We start from the raw sequence: 13174 nt of genomic DNA, 5'->3' as shown, positions 1-13174 counted from the left end.
CCCAGAGGTCCCCAATCTGAAGGACAGTGCCAGTGTGGCTTTAGACCTGTGGAGGGTTTGTGAGCTGCATTAGGAGTCTGTGGAAGGCCCAACAGTGCCGACTCACGCCACTGGAGGGTGTGGTGAGCTGTGGTGCAAGAGACCGTGGTAGGAGTGGCAATGCTGCTTGCCAAGACTGGAGGCAGAGGCAAGCTGCCAGTGGGAAACACACCAGAAAAGGAGTCCCTGCAGCCTGCTGGCTCTGAGGGCAGTGGTGAGGTGCTGGATGAGAGACCCTTAAACATGAGGCACTGCAGCTTATTTTTACAGGATGGAATGTTGAGCTGAAGACTCTGTTTCTCCAGGCTCAAGAGTGGTGGTAACAACCGCTGGAGCCAGGCCCACACACAGCACTGTGCCCTGTTGCGCCTGGTTTGTGCTGGGTAGTGCCCCAGGTAATGTGCTGTCAGGATGGTTCAGTAGGGTCCTCCCGGTGGGGGTCTGGAGCCAGGGGGAACCAAACCTGACACATGGTGCCTTTGGAACCAAGGATTTGCGTGTTAGTTTGGAGGAGTATATTTCTTCTCCAAAAAGGACAAGGGCATCGGCCAGCTTTAGAAGGAAGTTAATGACCACTTAAGAAAACACAAGCATGTGTTTCTCCTCCTGGGAATTGGAGCAGGTGTGCAGGCTTTAGGTGGGAGGTTCCTGCTTATGCCCACCTGACAACCCTTCTTCACTCTGGCTCCACAAGACCTGAAGTTTGAAAATCAGCATCTGAATCAGTCATGCAACTTGTCCCAGAACATCAGTGTTCAGAGAATACAGCAGGTCCATGGGGCACAATATCATATCCATGCCAGGATGGGAGGTAAAACTTCTCTTTCACCCCAAACATCCTGGGTTTTCTCTCATCTCCAGTGGAGCCAAAAAGTCACACTAATACAGCTATCAGCAATGGTGAGTGGATGCTAGAATTCCCAAGTTTCCCTGGAGGGAGCACCTGGCAGGGGATCTCATTTTCTCTGTTTATTTCTGGCTTACAAAGGTATTTGGAACATCTATTTCCTAGGCAAACCCTTGGATTCTAAAGGGAAGATGAGATGGACTCAGTGTGTGTTTGGAACCTAGAATGCATTCCTTCGTGTAACAGTGTTTATTCCATTGGTCCTAGGCTTTAGTGGAATGGCCGGCATCTAGAGTGAGGTGCCTGTTTGTGGTCAGATAGAGGCTTGGAGGATGGCTTCTCCTTTGTCCAAGGTGATGTATCCCAATGGATTCATCTTTTTTTTATCCAAAGAGTTCTGATGAGGGCAGAGGGAAAATTCCAAAGGATTCCAAAGAGCCTTGGATGATTGAAAAGGGAAGCTTGACTTTCTAGTTTCACTTGGTGGACCATCCAGAGAGTTGGCCATGGCATCCTTTCTCTGAAGTTTCATGGGTGGTGAAGTCAGAAGGAGAGTCTTTGGGAATTCCACTGGATAGAGGCATTCTGACAGCTTCCCAGGGCATGGCATCAGGAATCCTGGGGTGAATTTCTGGGGCTGCTTGCCAGACGCTGGGTGAGTCATGTTATCCCCCAGGTTTTCTGTTTTCTCCTTAGGAAATTGCTGGCGGGGTATGTTCTGCTTAAAGTGGAACCCTCCTGCACTGTTGGTGGGCATGGGGGTTGTTGCAGCCACTCTGGAAAAGAATATGGTGGTTCCTCCATAAGCTAAGAACTGAACAGCCCTGGGATCCAGCAGTTGCCCTCCAAGATATTTCCCTAAAGGGCACAAAAATGCACATTCAATGGGGTACAAGCACCGAAGCACCGTGATACTGACACCAACATTATCAACCATAGTAAAATGATGGAGAGAGTCCCAATGTCCATTCACTGATGAGTTATATATATATATATTTATATATATATATATATATGAATGTAGATCTATAATCTCCCACATCTTCTTAAAGGAGTAGGAGCCAGGTTTAGAAAGAAGGAAATCTTACCATTTGCGAGGATGTGGATGGAGTTAGAGTGGATTTAGCTAAGCAAAATCATTGAGAAAAGACCAATAGCCTATAATTTGACTTCTATGGATTTTCAGAAAGAAAGCAGATGAACATAATGAGGGGAGAAAGATAGGTTAATGATGAAACAGACTCAAACTTAGAGCACAAACTGAGGTTTGCTAGAGGGCAGGGGAGTGGAGGGGAAGGGTTAAATTGATGACGGCTGTTAGGGAGGGTACTTGTTGTGATGAGCTCTGGGTGTTCTGTGCAGGTGAGGAATCACAAAATCCTACCCCTGAAGCAAAGGAATTAACACTACATAGAAGCAAATTGGAATTGAAGTCAAGGAAGGAAAGAAGACCATGTTCTACGTCATGAAGGGTGAGGTAAAAGTGGAGTGATTTTTGCTCTCCTGTTCTGTCGATGATCATTTTAAAACACACAGTAGTAGGATACACTAGTTTCTAATTGCACAAGGAGCCCTCAGAAAGCTGCCAGGAAAGATTCAGATGTCAGAGCATGTCCATGTTCCATCGATATGTTCCTTCCAGTTTGCCCAGGTACAAAGGTAAGTGGAGAGAAATAAGGCAGAAGAGGACAGGAGGTGTTAAGCATTCAGGAGGTAGCCTTCCCCCTTTCTCATGAAGCCTTGGGCTGGTATAAATTGAGAATAAGGAGGGGGGATCCCAGAGCTTTGCGGCAGGCAGGGGAGTTTCAAGTCGCCTAGAGCTGACAGAGGTCCCTGAGGAGAGCTGAGCTATGGGTGTGGCAGGCCCAAACTGCTGGTCCAGAGATGGGTTCCCTGAGGAGCTGAGTTGAGGATGGGGGTCAGGTGGTGCATCAGGCTCTGGGGGGCTGCAGAATGTGAGGGAGTACTCATGGGGACACACAGGTTTCTCCAGATCTGAGGGTTTTGTGCAGCTCCAAATGGACTGGTTTCCTGGTGAGTGGCAGGTGGATTCCTACAGTGTGACTCCAGGGATCCCAACCCAGAGGGCTTGGGGGACAGGCCCTTGTAGAAGGAAGCCTGAAAACGCAACTTAGGGTTAGGGTTATGGCCTTAGGGAATGGCAGGTCCGTTCTGCTGGCATTGATGCGGGCTCCCCTCAGGGTTGAGTTGAGGGAATGTGTCCTGTAGTGTGGCAGAATCGGTGTTTCTGGCCAGCTGGACCACTAATGGTGGGAGTGGATTAGAAGGGCATGCAGTTTTTTTCCTCTCTGAGGGTACTGTGGAGCTCCAAACGGCACAGTCTGCCCCTGCATGACAGTTGGATTCTTGGGTTCTGCTTAAACTCCCCATCTGGGGAGTTTGGGGGTCAGGCTTCTTGGGGTGGAAGCCTGAAAACAGAAACTAGAGTTATGGTAAGGGGCTCAGGGCAAGGCAGGCTCTATCTGTTGGTGCTGAGGCGGGCTTCCCAGTGGGCTGACGTCAAGGTGGGCATCAGGCAACACATCAGACTCCGAGTTTGTGTTCAGGGCAGCTATAGAAGCTGGGGGTGTCCTCAGAGTGGCATGCATGTTTCTCCCAGTCTGAGGGTTCTGAAGAGCTCCAAAGGGCACGATTTCCTCATGGGTGTGGGGGCGCAGTCCTGGAGTGTCACTGAGGTGTCCTTAATCTATGCCAGCATGAGTCTCAGAGGTGCCCATCAGCAGGCTTGCGGAACAGGCCTCTGGGCATGGAAGCTTGTCCACCCCACCTAGGGTTAGTTTTTAGGGCCTAAGGGCATGGCAGGCCCAATGTATCAGTGCTGATGTGGGCTTCCCTCAGAGCTGAGTCCAGGGCATGCGTCTGGAGGCACAGCAGTTTCCCGTTTTATGGCCATGGGGTCCTCTCGTGGTGAGGGTGGCTTTAGGGGGGCTTACAGGTTTCTCCCCATCTGAGGATTTGGCGCAGCCCCAAACCACAAGCTCTCCTACCACGTGGTGGGTGGAGTCCTTTGGTGTCACTCAGTAGTCCATAATATGGGGGACATGGGGCCAGGTCTCTTTGGATGGAAGCCTGAAAACCCAAACTAGGGTTATGGTAAGGGCATAGGGGCATGGCAGGCCCAATCTGCCAGTGCTGAGGTAGGTTCCACGGTGGGCTAAGTTGAGGTTGGGCACCAGGTGTGGGCGTGGATTCTGGGTTTGAATCCAGGGGGTCACAGACTCTGGGGGTGGCCTCAGGGAGCATGCCAGTTTCCCCACTCCGAGCAATCTGCATAGCTTCTAATGGCACCACTTCGCCCTAGGAGACTGGGGCATGCTGGGGTAAATCTCAGGTATCCCCAATCTGGTGGATGTGGGGGCCAGGCCTCAGGGTATAGAAGCCTATATACCCCACCTAGGGTTAGGGTTAGGGCCTAGGGACATGGCAGGGATGGTTTGACAGAGCTGAAGTAAGCTCTCATCCTGGCGCAGTTTAGGACATTCATCTGGCCACCCCGAAGAATCAGGGCTTGTCCCCGGGGGGCCACCAATGGTAGTGGTGTCTTTAGGGGGACATGCAGGTTTCTCCCCCTCTGAGGGCTAAGCACAGCTCCAAATGGCATGGTTTCCATCCGTGTAGAGGGCGGATCCTGGGGTGTCTCTCAGCGATCCTTCATCCGGGCGACCTGGGGGCCAGGCTCCTCAGAATGGAAGTCTGAAAACTCAAAGTAGGGTTAAGGTTAGGGCCTTGGGTCATTGTAGGACAAATCTGCTGGATCTGAGGTGGGCTGCCCTCAGGGATGAATTGCAGGCATACCTCGGCATCACAGTATATGGCTTTATGGCCAGGGGGGGCCTTGATGGTCAGGATAGCTTTATGGGTGCATGCAGGTTTCACCCCTTTTGAGGGCTTGACACAGCTCCAATCGACATGAATTCCTACCACGTGGCATGTGGAGGCGTGGGGTGTCACTCAGACCTCCTTTATCCAGGAGGCTGTGGGGCCAGGATCCTTGGAATGGAAGCATGTAAACTGAAACTACGGTTTATATAGAGCCTTGGGGGCATGGTAGGTCAGATCCTCTGGGACAGAGGCAATCACCTAGGGGCTCAGTAGCGAGAATCATTGGATTTGCATAACCTGGCTCATAGAGGGCTTTCCCAGAGTTCATGTCGAGAACAATGAGGACCCGAATCTAGACAAAGGCCCTGACCCTGTAGACATGCACTGCAGGAAGCGAGTTCACCAGGGAATTTCTGGCCAATTCTCAGGAGCATTCTGCCCAAATCCATATCGTGAGAATTTGCTGATGTTGGGGGGCTAATAGGACTGCCCCGTGGACTAGAGCAATTTCTCACTTGGTGCATGGCATGGCCATCAGGAAAAAAGCAGCAGCTGAGGCTGCTGCTATGAGTGGGGGATGGCCTTGTGGCGGGGACAAGCAGGTGTCTCCCGCTATGAGAGGTTTCTGCAGCTCCGAAAGGCACTGTTTCCACTTAGGTGGGAGGAGGACTCATGGGGAGTGTTTCAGGGCTCCCCCAGGAGAGGATTAGAGGGACGGTCCCTGGAAAAGGAATACTGAATAACCAGGAGAGGTCTAGGACACAGAAATAGGGGCATGGCAAGCACCATCTGCCAATACCACGCAGGGTACCACAGGAGGCTGAGAAGCAGGAGGTATTAGCCTTGCCTATGCGTGACTCATGGAGGGATTTCTGGCGGGGTTTGTGCCAAGATGAATCGGGGTCCCAGGCTAGGCCCAGGGGGCGGTCCTGCAGACATGCGACGCCAGAGGCGAGTTCACCCGGTGTTTTCTGGCCAATTCTCAAGAGCGTTCTGGCCAAATTGGGATGAATGTGGGCAGAATGCTTGTGAGAATGGCTGGCGTTGGGAGGGCCTGTGGACTGGCCTGTACCCTGTGGCCGAGGGCCCTTTCTCACTCAGGGCATGTCGCAGCCACCCCAAAACGAGCCGAGACAACACAGCCCACCCAGCGGCCCAGCACAGGGTAGCTTTCCGGAGCAGACTTGAGGGAGGGCCTGTGGCCGGGCGTCCTCCTCTGTGCCTTTTCGGGACACTGGGACACCCAATGTTGGGGCTGGCCTCAGTGCGGGCACCAAGGTTTCTCTCCTTCTGAGGCTTTTCCACAGCTCCAACAGGCACCGATTGCACCGGGGTGGTAGGGGTGTCCCAGCACGGGACTCACGGTTCCCCAGGTGGAGGCCTCGAGGGACAAGACCCTGGAAATGGAAGGCTGAGGAAGCAGGTGAGGGTTCGTGCCCGGGCCTCGGGACTGTCCCTGTCCCGTCTGCCAGTGGCAGGGAGGGGACCCCGGGAGGCTGAGGAGCAGGAGGCGTTGGCCTCGCTGGAGCCAGACTCCTGGCGGGATTTCTGGCGGAGTTTGGCGGTGACCACTCGGAATCCCTGGCTAGGGCGCAGCCCTGCAGCCGTGCAGCGCCCAAAGCGAATTTGCCTTTGCCGGGTGTGTTCTGGCCAATTCTCACAAGCATTCTGCCCAAACTGGGATCAGTTTGGGCAGATCGCTTGTGAGAATTGGCCGGTGTTGGGCAGCCCTCTGGACTGCCCTGTTCCCTGTGGCCGAGGGCCCTTTCTCACTCAGGGCATGTCACGGCCACCCAGAAAACGCACTGAGACGACGTGGCACCCGGGGGCCCAGGCGCAACGGAGCTATCCCGTAGTAGGGTTGAGGGAGGGGTGGTGGCCGGGCGTCGTCCTCTGACTTTTCGTGAGGCTGTGGCGCCGAGGGATTGGGCTGGCCTCTGTGGGGGAATGAATGTATCTCTCGCTCAAAGGCTTGTACGCAGCTCCAAAAGGCACCGTTTGCGCCAGGGTGGTCAGGGGACTTGTGGTGCGTGACTCAGGGTTCCCCAGTTGGAGGCCCCGAGGGACAGGACCCTGGAAATGGAAGGCTGAGGAAGCAGGTGAGGGTTCCTGCCTGGGCCTCAGAGCAGTCTCAGTCCCATCGGACACCAGGGAGGGGACCCCCAGAGGCTGAAGAGCAGGAGGCACTAGCCTCCTCTGTGCCTGACTCCAGGAGGGCTTTCTGCTGGGGTTTGGACACGACCACTCGGGATCCTGGGCCAGGCCCAGGGGGTGGCCCTGCAGTCGTGTGCCGCCAGAAGCGAGTTTGCCGGGCATTTTCCGGCCAATTTTCATGAGCATTTTGCCAAAACCGGGATTGATTAGGGCAGAATGCTTGTCAGGATTGGCCGGCGTTGGGCAGCCCTGGGGACTGCCATGTAACCCATGGCCGAGGGCCCTTTCTCACTCCTGGCATGTTGCAGCCACCCGGAAAATGTGCCGGGATGACGCGGCCACCCAGGGGCCCCAGGGCAGGGGAGCTATCCTGTAGTAGAGTTGAGGGAGGGGTGGTGGCCGGGCGTCGTCCTCTGACTTTTTGGGCGGCTGGGGCGCCCTGGGATGTGGCTGGCCTCTGTGGGGGTACGAATGTATCTCTCACTCAAAGGCTTGTACGCAGGTCCGAAAGGAACCGTTTGCGCTGGGGTGGTCGGAGGACTAGTTGTGAGGGACTCAGCGTTCCGCAGTTGGAGGCCTAGCGGGACAGGACCCCAGAAACGGAAGGCTGAGGAAGGAGGCGAGGGATCTTGCCCAGGCCTCAGGGCAGGCCCAGCCCCATTTCCTAGCGCCAGGGAGGGGACCCCTGGAGGCTGAGGAGCAGGAAGTATTGGCTTCACAGGAGCCTGACTCCCTGAAGGCTTTCTGGCGGGGTTCGGACGCGACCAGGCCAGGCCCAGGGGGCAGCCCTGAGACATGCGGCCCCTGAAGTGAGTTCTCCGGGTGTTTTCTGGCCAATTCTCACGAGCGTTCTGCCCAAATCAGGACCGATTTGGGCAGAGCGCTCGTGAGAATTGGCCGGCATTGGGCAGCCCTGGGGAGTGCCCTGTTCCCCGTGGCCAAGGGCCCTTTCTCGCTCAGGGCATGTCGTGGCCACCCGGTAAATGCGCCGAGAGGATGCACCCCACACAGGGGACCCCGGCCAGGGGCGTTTTCCCAGAGCAGAGTTGAGGGAGGGGTGGTGGCTGGGCGTCTGCCTCTGTTCCATCCTTTTGGGCAGCTTGGGCGCCCAAGGATGGGGCTCACCTCAGTGGGGACATGAAGGTTTCTCTCGCTCTGAGGCTTGTCCAAAGCACTGAAAGGCACTGTTTGTGCCAAGGTGGTAGGGGTAGTCATGGTGCGTGACTACTCAGGGTTCCCCAGGTAGAGGCCCCGAGGGACAGAACCCTGGAAAAAGAAGGCTTTGAAGGCATTCGAGGGTTCGGGCCTAGGCCAAGGTCAGGACTGTCTCCATGGGCCAGCGTCAGGGAGGGGACACCTGTTGGAGCTCTTTGGGTTCAGAGATGAGGGAGGGAACTCAGCTGAGCGACAGACTCTGTTTGCAGCCTGGTGGGGCGCTAAAGGTAGGGATGACCTCAATGGGGGCATGCAGGTTTCTCCCGTTCTGAGGGTTTTGTGCAGCTTCAAAGGGCATGGTTTCCTCCTGGGTGGCAGGCAGAGTCATGGGTCCATAATTCAGGGGGCTTGGTGACCAGGCCTTTCAGAATGGAGGCCTGAGAACCCAAACTAGATTTAGGGTTAGGGCCCAGTGGCATGGCATGACTGATCTCCCAGCACTGAAGTGGTCTCCCCTTGGGGCTTAGTTGATGGTACACATCCAGTGGTGTGGCAGAATTTGGCTTTATGGCCAGGGGGACCACCACGGTTGGGGTTGGCTTAAGGGGGGCATGCAGCTTTCTCTTCCTCCAAGGGCTCAGAGTAGCTCTAGATGGTACGGTTTCATAATGCATGGCTGGCAGAGTCCTGCAGTGTCACTCAGAGGTCCTTAATCCAGGGGGCTTGGGAGCCAAGCCCCTCAGAATGGACGCCTGAACCCAAATTAGTGATAGAGTTAGGGCCAAGGGGCAATACAGACCCAATCTTCCAGTGCTAAGACAGGCTCCCTTCAGGGCTGAGTTGAAGGCATGTGTCTGGTGCCAGGCAGAATCCAACTTTATGGCCAGGAGGTCTGCTGATGGTGGGAGCGGCTTTAGGGGGCATGCAGGTTTCTCCTCCTCTGAGGGTTTGGAGCAGCTCCCTACCACAAGGTTTCCTCCTGCATGGTGGGTGGAGTCCTGGGTTCTTGATCAGGGATCCTTAATCTAGGGGGTTTGGGGGCCTGGCCTCATAGGATGTAAGCCTGAAAATCCAAACTAAGGTTAGGGTTAGGCCTAGGGACATGGCAGGGTCTATATGCTGGTGATGAGACTGGCTCCCTGGTGGCTGAGTTGAGGGTGGTTGTCAGGTGGTGTATTGGAATTCTGGTTTGTGTCTAGGGGGTGCGCAAATGCTGGGGGTGGCCCAGGTTCATACAGTTTTCTCCCGCTCTGAGTTTTCTGTTCAGCTCCAAATGGCACAGTTTCACCCTAGGCAGCTGGCAGTGTGCTGGTGTGAGACTTAGGCGTCCCCAATCTGATGGGCTTGGGAGCTAGCCCTCAGCCCTAGGGTTAGGCTTAGGGCCTAGGGGCATGGCAGGCCCTATCTGACAACGCTGAGGCAGGCTCCCCTCAGGGCTGAGTTGAGGGTATGTGTCTGGCGGCATGGAAGAATTTGGCTTCATGGCTGGGGGGGGGCACCAATGGTGGGGGTGGCTTTAGCGAGGCATGCAGGTTTCTCCTGCTCTGTGGGTTTTGGGCAGCTCCTAATGGCACAGTTTCTTCCTGGGTGGCAGCCAGAGTCCTGGGGTGTGTCTCAGGTGTCCCCAGTCTGGAGGGCTTGGGGGCCATGTCTCTGGGGACAGAAGCCTGAAAAGCCAACGTAGGATTAGGGTTAGGGCCTAGGGGCATGGCAGGCCCAATCTTCCATTGCTGAGGTGGGATCCCCCATGGGTTGAGTCAACAACGGGGGTCAAGCGGTATGTCAATCTCCGGTTTTGTTGCCATGTGGACCATCAGAGGTGAGGGCGGCCTCTGGAATGCATGTGGGTTTCTCCTGGTCTGAGGGTTCTTGGTAGCTCCAAATGGCATGGTTTTCTCCTGGATGGTAGGCGGAGTCCTTGGTTTTGGCTCAGGGGTTCCCAGTCTGAGGGATTGTTGGCCATGTCTCTGGGCATGGAAGCCTGGGTTAGGGCTTAGGGGTATCCAGGCCCTACCTCCTGGTGCTGAGGCTGGATCCCCAGGGGCTGAGTCGAACATGGGGGTCAGGAAGCACATCAGGCTGTGAGTTTGTGACTGCAGAGACTGTGAAAGTTGGGGGTGTCTTCATGGAGGCATGTGGGTTTGTTCCATTCTGAGGGTTCTGCTCAGCTTCGAATGGTACAGTTTCTTCCTGGGTGGCAGGCGGACTCCTGGGGTGTGACCCAGAGGTCCCCAATCTGGAGGGACAGTGCCAGTGTGGCTTTAGACCTGTGGAGGGTTTGTGAGCTGCATTAGGAGTCTGTGGAAGGCCCGGCAGTGCCAATTCATGCCACTGGAGGGGGTGGTGAGCGGTGGTGCGAGAGACCCTGGAAGGCATGGCAATGCTGCTTGCCACCACTGGAGGCAGGGCGAACGGCCAGTGGGAAACACACAGAGAGGAGTCCCTGCAGCCTGCTGGCTTTGAGGGCAGTGGGGGTGGTGCTGGGTGAGAGACCCTGAAATGTGAGGCACCACAGCTTGTTTTTACAGGTTGGAGTGGTGAGCTGTATAGTCTCTGTTTCTCCAGACTCAAGAGTGGTCATAAGAAACCTTGGAGCTGGGCCCCCACTCAGCATTGTGCCCTGTTTCCCCAGGTTTGCTCATTATCTGCTGTCAGGATGGTTCAGGAGGGTCCTCCCAGTTGGGCTCTGGAGCCAGGGGAAACCAAACCCAACTCATGGTGCATTTGGAACTGAGGAGTTGAGTGTTTGTTTGGAAAAGTATGTTTGTTTCTCCAAAAAGGACAAGGGCATTGGTCGGCGTTAGAAGGAAGTCAATGACCACTTAAGAAACAAGCATGTGTCTCTTCTTCTCCCAGCAATTGGAGCAGGTGTGCAGGCTTTAGGTGGGAGACACCTACTTATCCGCACCTGACAACCCTTCTTCACTCTGGCTCCACGAGACCTGAAGTTTGGAAATCAGCATCCGAGCCAGTCATCCAGCTTGTCTCAGGATGTCAGCGTTCAGAGAAAACAGCAGGCCCATGGGGCACAATGTCACATCCATGTCAGGATGAGAGGTAAAAGTTCTCTTTCACCCTAAACATCCTGGGCTTTTCTCTTGTCTCCAGTGGAGCTCACAAATGGCACACTGAACCAGCTGTAAGCAATCTAGTGTGGGTGCCAGAGTTCCTGTTTCTCTGCAGGGACCACCTGGCAGGGATCTCATTTTTTCTGTTTATTTCTGGCGTACAAAGGTATTTGGAACATCTTTTTCCTAGGCAATCCCTTGGATTCGACAGGGAAGATGAGATTGACTTGGTGTGTGTTTTGAACATAGAAAGTATTCCTTCATCTAACCGTGTTTATTCCACTGGGCGTAGGCTGTGGTGGAATGGCCAACATCTAGAGTTATGTGGCTGTTTGTGGTCAGAGAGAGACTTGGATGATGGCTTCTCCTTTGTCCAAGGTGATGTATCCTAATGGATTCGTCTTTGCCTCTAAAGAGTTCCAATTAGGGAAAAATCAAAATGATTCCAAGGAGCTTTGGACAATTTAAAAGGAATGCATGTCTTCCTAGTTTTACTCAAATGGCTATATATGGTTGGACATGCTGTATTTTCTCTGCAGTTTCATGGGTGATGAAGTCAGAAGGAGAGTCTTTGGGAATTTCCCTGGATAAAAGCAATCTGGTGGTTTCAAGGGACTTGGCATAAGGAACCCTGGGGTGAATTTCTGTGGCTGCTTGCCTGACGCTTGGTGAGTCAAGTTATCCCACAGGTTTTACATTTCCTCCTTAGGAAATTGCTGGCAGGGAATGTTCTGCATAAAGTGGAACCCTCAGGGGGCACCTAGGTGGCTCAGTGGGTTAAGCCACTGCCTTCTGCTCAGGTCATGATCCCAGGGTCCTGGGATGGAGCCCCGCATTGGGCTCTCTGCTCAGTGGGGAGCCTGCTTCACCCTCTCTCTCTGCCTACTTGTTATCTCTGTCTATCAAATAAATAAATAAAATCTTAAAAAAAAATGGAACCCTCCTTCACTGGTGATGGGCATGCGGGTTGTTGCAGCCACTCTGGAAAAGAATATGGTGTGTCCTCCAATGGCTAAGAACTGAGCAACACTAGGATCCAGCAATTGCTCTACTAGGTATTTCCCTAAAGGGAACAAAAATGCACATTCAGTGGGGCACAAGCACCGTGATATTTACAACAGCATTATGAACCATAGTAAAATAATGGAGGGTGTCCAAATGTCCATTCACTGATTAGTTATTTTATATATATATATATATATATATATATATACATATATATGTATATATATATGTGTGTATATATGTATACACATATATGTATATACACACACATATAGAGAGATTTATATACATGTTTGTGTATGTATGTATGTATGTATGTGTATTCATTCTACCACATCTTAATGGAATAGGAGCCAGGTTCAAAAAGGATGAAATCTTACCATCTGCAGGGATGTGGATGGATCTACAGTGGATTTAGTTAAGTAAAATCAGTAAGAAAAGACCAAAAGCCTATAACTTGACTTCTATGGAATTTCATAAAGATAACAGATGAATATAGTGAGGGGAGAAAGGCCAATGAGGAAACAGACTCTAACCTACAGCACAAACTGAGGGTTGCTAGAGGACAGGGTTGTGGGGGGAAGGGTTAAATGGGTGACAGCTATTAGGGAGAGTATTTGCTGTGATGAGCTCTGGGTGTTCTATGCAGGTGAGGATATCACAAAATCCACGCAATTAACACTGAAGCAAAGGAATGAACACTGCATGGAAACAAATTGGAATTGAAGTCAAGGAGGAAAGAAGAAGACCATGTTCTACTTCATGAGACTGAGGTAAGACTGGAATGACTTTTGCTCTCCTGTTCTGTAGCTCATCATTTTGAAACACCCTGTGACAGGATACACTAGTTTCCTATTGCATAAGGAGCCCTCAGAAAGCTGCCATGAGAGATTAGATCTCAGAGCATTTCCATGTTCCATTGATATGTTACTTTCAGTCTGCCTAGGTACAAAGGTAAGTGGAGAGAAATATGGCAGAAGAGGAAAGGAGGTATTAAGCATCCAAGATATAGCTTTCCCCTTTCTCATGAATGCCTGGGCCAGTGTAAATTGAGAAGGAGAGG

General features: G+C 53.1%; 1 long non-coding RNA gene across 1 annotated transcript; it reads left to right on the top strand.

Moving 5' to 3' along the window:
* Positions 1-2252: 2252 nt before the first annotated feature.
* LOC106003751 lies at positions 2253-12927 on the top strand. The gene is made up of 4 exons (XR_001176425.2): positions 2253-2358; positions 10895-11095; positions 11646-11774; positions 12761-12927. It is a non-coding gene; the product is annotated as an uncharacterized LOC106003751 (long non-coding RNA).
* The last annotated feature ends 247 nt before the right edge of the window (positions 12928-13174 follow it).

The sequence above is a fragment of the Mustela putorius genome, unplaced genomic scaffold (assembly GCF_011764305.1).
Source record: "Mustela putorius furo isolate JIRA1106 unplaced genomic scaffold, ASM1176430v1.1 tig00000083_pilon_pilon_pilon, whole genome shotgun sequence".
Classification (NCBI taxonomy): domain Eukaryota; kingdom Metazoa; phylum Chordata; class Mammalia; order Carnivora; family Mustelidae; genus Mustela; species Mustela putorius.
Note: the sequence above shows the minus strand (reverse complement) of the source record. Positions and strands in the feature narration are given on the sequence as shown.